The 6,947-nt window shown below is 45.5% G+C and overlaps 1 long non-coding RNA gene across 1 annotated transcript; it reads right to left on the reverse strand.

Moving 5' to 3' along the window:
- Positions 1–3,276: 3,276 nt before the first annotated feature.
- On the reverse strand, positions 3,277–6,858 carry LOC139546923 (uncharacterized). The gene is made up of 2 exons (XR_011669287.1): positions 6,665–6,858; positions 3,277–4,043 (listed from the first exon to the last, which is right to left on the reverse strand). It is a non-coding gene; the product is annotated as an uncharacterized lncRNA (long non-coding RNA).
- Between the last annotated feature and the right edge of the window lie 89 nt (positions 6,859–6,947).

The following is a 6,947-nucleotide window of genomic DNA, read 5'->3' on the forward strand; positions in this document are numbered from 1 at the left end:
CTAGAGCACGATGAGCCAAGTAACCCGGACGACGCTGGGCCAATTGTGCCAATTGTGCGCTGCCCTATGGGACTCCCGGTCACGGCCAGTTGTGACACAGCCTGAGATTGAACCCAAATCTGTAGTGATGCAGTGCCTTAGACTACTGTGCCACTCGGGAGGCGCACGACATGGACACTTGCATTCGGGCTCGACCCCCATGGAGAGACATTCTCCGCTCAACTCCCAGCACCGAACAACACAAAACACAGCGCTTTTATAGGAAATGACAGCCAATCCCCAGCTACCTGTCTGATTAGCTAACTCGCTGATGGCACGTATGATCAATCAATCAATCAAATGTATTTATAAAGCCCTTTTTACATCAGCCGATGTCACAAAGTGCCATACAGAAACACAGCCTAAAACCCCAAACTGCAAGCAATGAAGCACGGTGGCTAGGAAAAACTCCCTAGAAAGGCAGGAACCTAGGAAGAAACCTAGAGAGGAATCAGGCTCTTGAGGGGTGGCCAGTCCTCTTCTGGATGTGCTGGGGTTGAGATTATAGCAGTACGTGGCCAAGATGTTCAAACGCTCATAGATGACCAGCAGGGTCAAATAATAATAATCACAGTGGATGTAGAGGGTGCAACAGGTCAGCACCTCAGTAGTAAATGTCAGTTGGCTTTTCATAGCCGATCAATGAGAGTTAGAGACAGCAGGTGCGGTAGAGAGAGAAAGTCTAAAACAGCAGGTCCGGGACAAGGTAGCACGTCCAGTGAACAGGTCAGGGTTCCATAGACGCAGGCAGAACAGTTAAAACTGGAGCAGCAGCACGACCAAGTGGACTGGGGACAGCAAGTCATTAGGCCAGGTAGTCCTGAGGCATGGTCCCAGGGCTCAGGTCCTCCGGGAGGGGAGGGAGAGGGAGAGAGACAGAATTAGAGGGAGCATACTTAAATTCACACAGGACACCGGATAAGACAGGAGAAATACTCCAGACATAAGACTGACCCTAGCCCCCCGACACATAAACTATTGCAGCATAAATACTGGAGGCTGAAACAGGAAGAGTCAGGAGACACTGTGGCCCCGTCTGACGATACCCCCGGACAGGGCCAACCAGGCAGGATATAACCCCACCCACTTTGCCAAAGCACAGCCCCCACACCACTAGAGGGATATCTTCAAATCACCAACTTACTACCCTGAGACAAGGCCGAGTATAGCCCACAAAGATCTCCCCCACGGCACGTACCCGGACAGGAAGATCACGTCAGTGACTCAACCCACTCAAGTGACACACCCCTCCTAGGGACGGCATGGAAGAGCACCAGTAAGCCAGTGACTCAGCCCCCGTAATAGGGTTAGAGGCAGAAAATCCCGGTGGAGAGAGGGGAACCGGCAGGCAGAGACAGCAAGGGTAGTTCGTTGCGCCAGTGCCTTTCCGTTCACCTTCACACTCCTGCGCCAGACGACACTCAGTCATAGGACCAACTGAAGAGATGAGTCTTCAATAAAGACTTAAAGGTCGAGACAGAATCTGCGTCTCTCACATAGATAGGCAGACCATTCCATAACAATTGAGCTGTATAGGAGCTGATGATAACACCAGCCCCGCCACCCACTTATCTACCAATCCATCTCGTGACAGGCATATCATTTTTTTTTCACCCAAAAATGACTCCTACAAGATACAATGGGGTATTATCAGAACTACACATTATTTCCCACAACAATTTTGCTACTTTTCCATTCTTCTAGACCAACGTCCATTCATTCTTATTTCCACCGCCGTGAGGTTCAAGCGCCATTACCGCTTCTACCAAATGTAACATCTGCGCATGACCGCATTCTTCTTCTTCTTCTTTAAAGTTTTATGGCAGACTACACCTATTGGTGTATTGCCGGCACCTACTGTACGGGGTCTCATTTGACATTACTGCGGTTCGCAAACTAAATATATAAGTGCATTCCGCCACCTACTGTTTTGGCTGTATATCATCCCAAATAATGAACAAAATAAAACTAAACTAAATGAACTAAACAAAACTCAATGTACTTCTTTATTCAGATTCAACTGCCAACACCAATCACTACCAGCTCTGGGGCCTGAGAAGGAAGAGCATCTTCGGACAGTATTCTTTGCAATGTTTCGGCAGTGAAGTCCTGGAAACCCAAAAACCTTTCAGCCGCAGATGCTATTATGTCCAGTTTCTTTGACTTTTTGTTAGTTTGTGCAGTACAATTAATCACATGTGCAATAAACACCATTAAAATCCACCTTCTTCAAAATCAGCATTTGAGTTTCCCTCAACTGTTGAACAACACTCTGAATCTCCACAGTCTGCGGATCATCCATCGCCATTTCTTCAGCTCCCTTTGCTCCTTCAACTATTTCACGTGCCTCCGTGTAGGAGACCTGCTGTATAGTCCTGACCCTTGCCACTTCATACTCCTTTACCATAACCGGGCACTCCGGGGAATTGGTAATGTGGCTGCCATCACAATTACGAAATCGTACACCCTCAAATTCTTCAATAACGCTTCTTCGGCACAGACTTGATACATGTTCGTACCTTTTACAATTCTGGCAAAACAACGGCTTGGACATAAAAGATGTCTGCTCTTTTAAAGTGGAAGCTCTTTTCATGTCACTTCGATACAGCTACACCAGCGGTTCCCAAACTAGGGGTCGCGACACTATGTACTATGTAGCCTGATATAAAAATGGGGTTGCAGGAGAATTTCAAAAATTATTGTGATGTGTTTAAGCTTAAAAATCTAAATGAAAATTATTCAAATCTAAAAGATCAAATTCAACCAGAGACTTAGATCATGGGAAAAGGCAGCACTTGACCGTTGCACTTCAGTCATTCCCACGGTTAATGGCTAGGCCCGCTACATTATGAAACCACACACTATTGCAGGACCTTTGATATTACCGGCTGCAATTGATGCGGTGAAAACAATGTGTGGGGAGGCAGAGGCACAGAAACTCACATCAATACCTTTATCAGATAACACTGTTAAACAAATAATGTATGCTATTACTAGCAATCAAGATGATACTCTGATTGAAGGACTCAAACTCCCCAGTTTATGCCCGAGATACCCATGCATTGACTTTTGTTTACTGTACATGTCGAGGGATGTTATTCATGGGGACATAGTGTTCTGTCTCACGATTCCCGAGTATGAAACGGCACAGTTGATGTGTGCTGCGTGGCAATATTGACGAAAACCAGATTCTATGGGATGGAATGGTGGGCTTTTGCATAGATGGGGCTTCATCAATCAATTTTTCAATCAATTTTATTTTATATAGCCCTTCGTACATCAGCTAATATCTCGAAGTGCTGTACAGACACCCAGCCTAAAACCCCAAACAGCTAGTAATGCAGGTGTAGAAGCACGGTGGCTAGGAAAAACTCCCTAGAAAGGCCAAAACCTAGGAAGAAACCTAGAGAGGAACCAGGCTATGAGGGGTGGCCAGTCCTCTTCTGGCTGTGCCGGGTGGAGATTATAACAGAACTATGCCAAGATGTTCAAAAATGTTCATAAGTGACAAGCATGGTCAAATAATAATCATGAATAATTTTCAGTTGGCTTTTCATAGCCGATCATCAAGAGTTGAAAAACAACAGGTCTGGGACAGGTGGCGGTTCCATAACCGCAGGCAGAACAGCTGAAACTGGAATAGCAGCAAGGCCAGGCGGACTGGGGACAGCAAGGAGTCACCACGGGCGGCAGTCCCGACGCATGGTCCTAGGGCCCAGGTCCTCCGAGAGAAAGAAAGAGAGAAGGAGAAAATTAGAGAGAGCCAAGATTTTCAAAATGTTCATAAATGACAAGCATGGTCAAATAATAATCAGGAATAAATCTCAGTTGGCTTTTCATAGCCGATCATTAAGAGTTGAAAACAGCAGGTCTGGGACAGGTAGGGGTTCCATAACCGCAGGCAGAACAGTTGAAACTGGAATAGCAGCAAGGCCAGGCGGACTGGGGACAGCAAGGAGTCACCACGGCCGGTAGTCCCGACGTATGGTCCTAGGGCTTAGGTCCTCCGAGAGAAAGAAAGAGAGAAGAGCTTCATCTATTAGGGAACAGGGGCAGGCCTCTAGTTATGCACTCTAGTTATGAATATGTCTCCTTCTGCAATATGGACGCATTGTATAATACACAGCTGGTGGCAAAAGAGCTGAGCACAGAACTCGGAGATATACTGCAGCAGGCAACTTCGATTGTTAGGACCATTAAACCACGTCAACTGCGCGCACGCCTGTTTGAAAAACAATTTCGCAATGAGGCTTGGTGGTTATCGAGGGTGAGTGTTGGAAAGATTGTTCGCATTGAGAGAGTTACTGTTGTCTTTCACAATGGATGCAAAAAAACTGGTTGACTGTCTGGGTAATGAAAAGAAAATGTTTCCTTGCCTATGTAAAAGACATACAGTATTTGCAAGCATGCAGCGGAAATACAAAAACCAAGCGACCGATTCAGAGGAAATAATTCTTATTGGAGAGTCTTTCAAAAGCTAACCATGCCCCCTTCCCTCGGCTGTGCATGTTTCTAACAGAAAACAGCATTTTAAATGTCCCACACGAGTGATCACTGCTCACCTCCAACGCTTGGAAGAGCACTTTGGGACCTACTTCCCAATCCATTTGACTGTGATCCTGGCTCAGTTGACATGCGGGTAAGTGAAGTCGAACAACTGATTGAGCTGTCATGTGACCGAATGCATTCACGGGTCACTACGAAGGAGTTTTTGCTCCTGTCTCAAAGGGAATACCCTGCCGTCTCCCTCTGAGCAATAATGCCGCATACAAAAGAACTGGGAACTTGAAAATCTCCGACTTCCGACTTCAGTGTGTTCAAGACAACTTCGATCTCGGGAAAAAACGATCTACCACTGGGAAAAATCATTTGAACGGTCATTCCAACTCGGGAACTCTGGCCTCTTTCTAGAGCTCCGACTTTCCGACCTGAGGATCACTGGCGTCATGATTTGACCTCAAATTTTTCAGAGCTCCCAGTTGTCTTGATATCACCATCAGTGCTCTGGGCTCCTGAGAATTTTCATATATCAAAATGGGGTCATGGGCCAAAAGAGTTTGGGAACCCTTAAGCTACACACTTTTTTCACAGCACTTCAATAGAGCTAAGGCCAAAAGTGATTTTCGTTGCAGGTTAGGAGAACATTTTCGCTAACCCTAACCGTACTCCTTTTCCTAACCTTAATCTAATTCTCCAAACCTGCTATGTTAATTATCCTAATCTGATGCATAAATTCTCCTAATCTGCTAGGAAAAGGTCACTTCTGGTCATAGCTGTATCTAAGTGGCGTGAAAAGAGTGTTTCTCAGCTCTTTATATTGCATTCAAAGATCAATCAACATTTTCAAACTATTTATTAATTGAATCTATTTCAATCTTAGGTTATAAAATATCAAAAAGTAATAAAAAAAATCTACAAACAGCACAGATTTGCATTATGTATCATACTATTTATTAGTAACCTGTACAGGCTGTACATATACTCATCAGTAAATACATGACTTGTATCTAACAACAATGGCATGGAATCATTGTGAGGTCAGATGAATATTTAACAAATTCTAAAGGTTACCACAAAAAGCAATATCTTGCGCCTCCCGAGTGGCACAGCGGTCTAACGCACAAAAAGACCCATCAACACCCAAACACACACGCACAACTTGTTGCAGAATCCTCAGCACGGCCCCCCCCAAACCATGCCCAGCGTCAGCTTAAAATCAGACACTGGTACAAGGATTGGGAGAGACTGTACTGAGAGAGTGAGAGGGAGAGAGAAAGAAAAGAAGCACGAAAATAGAGAGGAAAGGCGAGAGAATGGTTGAACACAGACAATGTACAGAGAGAGAGAGGAGGAAAGGAGAGAGTGAAGGGGAGAGGAAAGTTGAAGGGACATATGAGAGAGAGAGAGAGAGAGACAGAGAGAGAGTCAGACAGAGAGAGAAAGACACAGAGAGAGAGAGAGACAGAGAGAGAGAGAGGAAAGGAGAGAGTGAAGAGGAGAGGAAAGTTGAAGGGACATATGAGAGAGAGAGAGAGACAGACAGAGAGACAGACAGACAGAGAGAGAGAGACAGAGACAGAGACAGAGACAGACAGACAGACAGACAGACAGACAGACAGACAGACAGACAGACAGACAGACAGACAGACAGACAGACAGACAGACAGACAGACAGACAGACAGACAGACAGACAGACAGACAGACAGACAGACAGACAGAGAGAGAGAGAGAGAGAGAGAGAGGGTGAGAGAGAGAGAGAGAGAGAGAGAGAGAGAGAGAGAGAGAGGAAAAAAGTGTACTGCATGACAGACATGTTTGAAGGAATAATGAAAACTCTGCTGATAAGACCATGCTCCATCTGAAATTATAGAAACACATCTGACCACCTGCGGGTTATATGAGTTACAAACAAAAGTACATAAACAAAGTACATTCAAAAAAATACTGAACAGAACATAAAAATAAATGCCACTGCATTGATACGGTAATACAGTATAATTAACAAAAACATTATGGAGGTTTCTCTCCTGCCAGCCCATCTCTTTTTCACTAACTCTCTCTGTTGTTTTCTAAAGTCTCTGCATGGACAGTTTCCTGACTTGCTTGTTGTAGCGCTCTTCTTACCGCTTACGCCTTCAAAGCCATTTCCTTGCCGTCATGTTGAACGCATTAAGCAGTCCTCTCTCTCTCTTTCTCTCCTTTAATATAGCCTGGCGCTCATCTTCCTGCCTGCCCAATGCCCTGTCTCGTGCCCTTCTCCCTCTCTACGTCTCCCGCTCCCTCTATCTATCCCCCTGTCCTTCCCTCCCTATCTCCCCCCAAATCACTGTTCCTCTGAGGACCAATGGGGAGCCAGCCAGCAGGGTGAGGCACTTCCTCTGTGACAGGAAGCTGGGGGGGGTAATGA

The sequence above is a fragment of the Salvelinus alpinus genome, chromosome 1 (genome assembly GCF_045679555.1).
Source record: "Salvelinus alpinus chromosome 1, SLU_Salpinus.1, whole genome shotgun sequence".
NCBI lineage: Eukaryota > Metazoa > Chordata > Actinopteri > Salmoniformes > Salmonidae > Salvelinus > Salvelinus alpinus.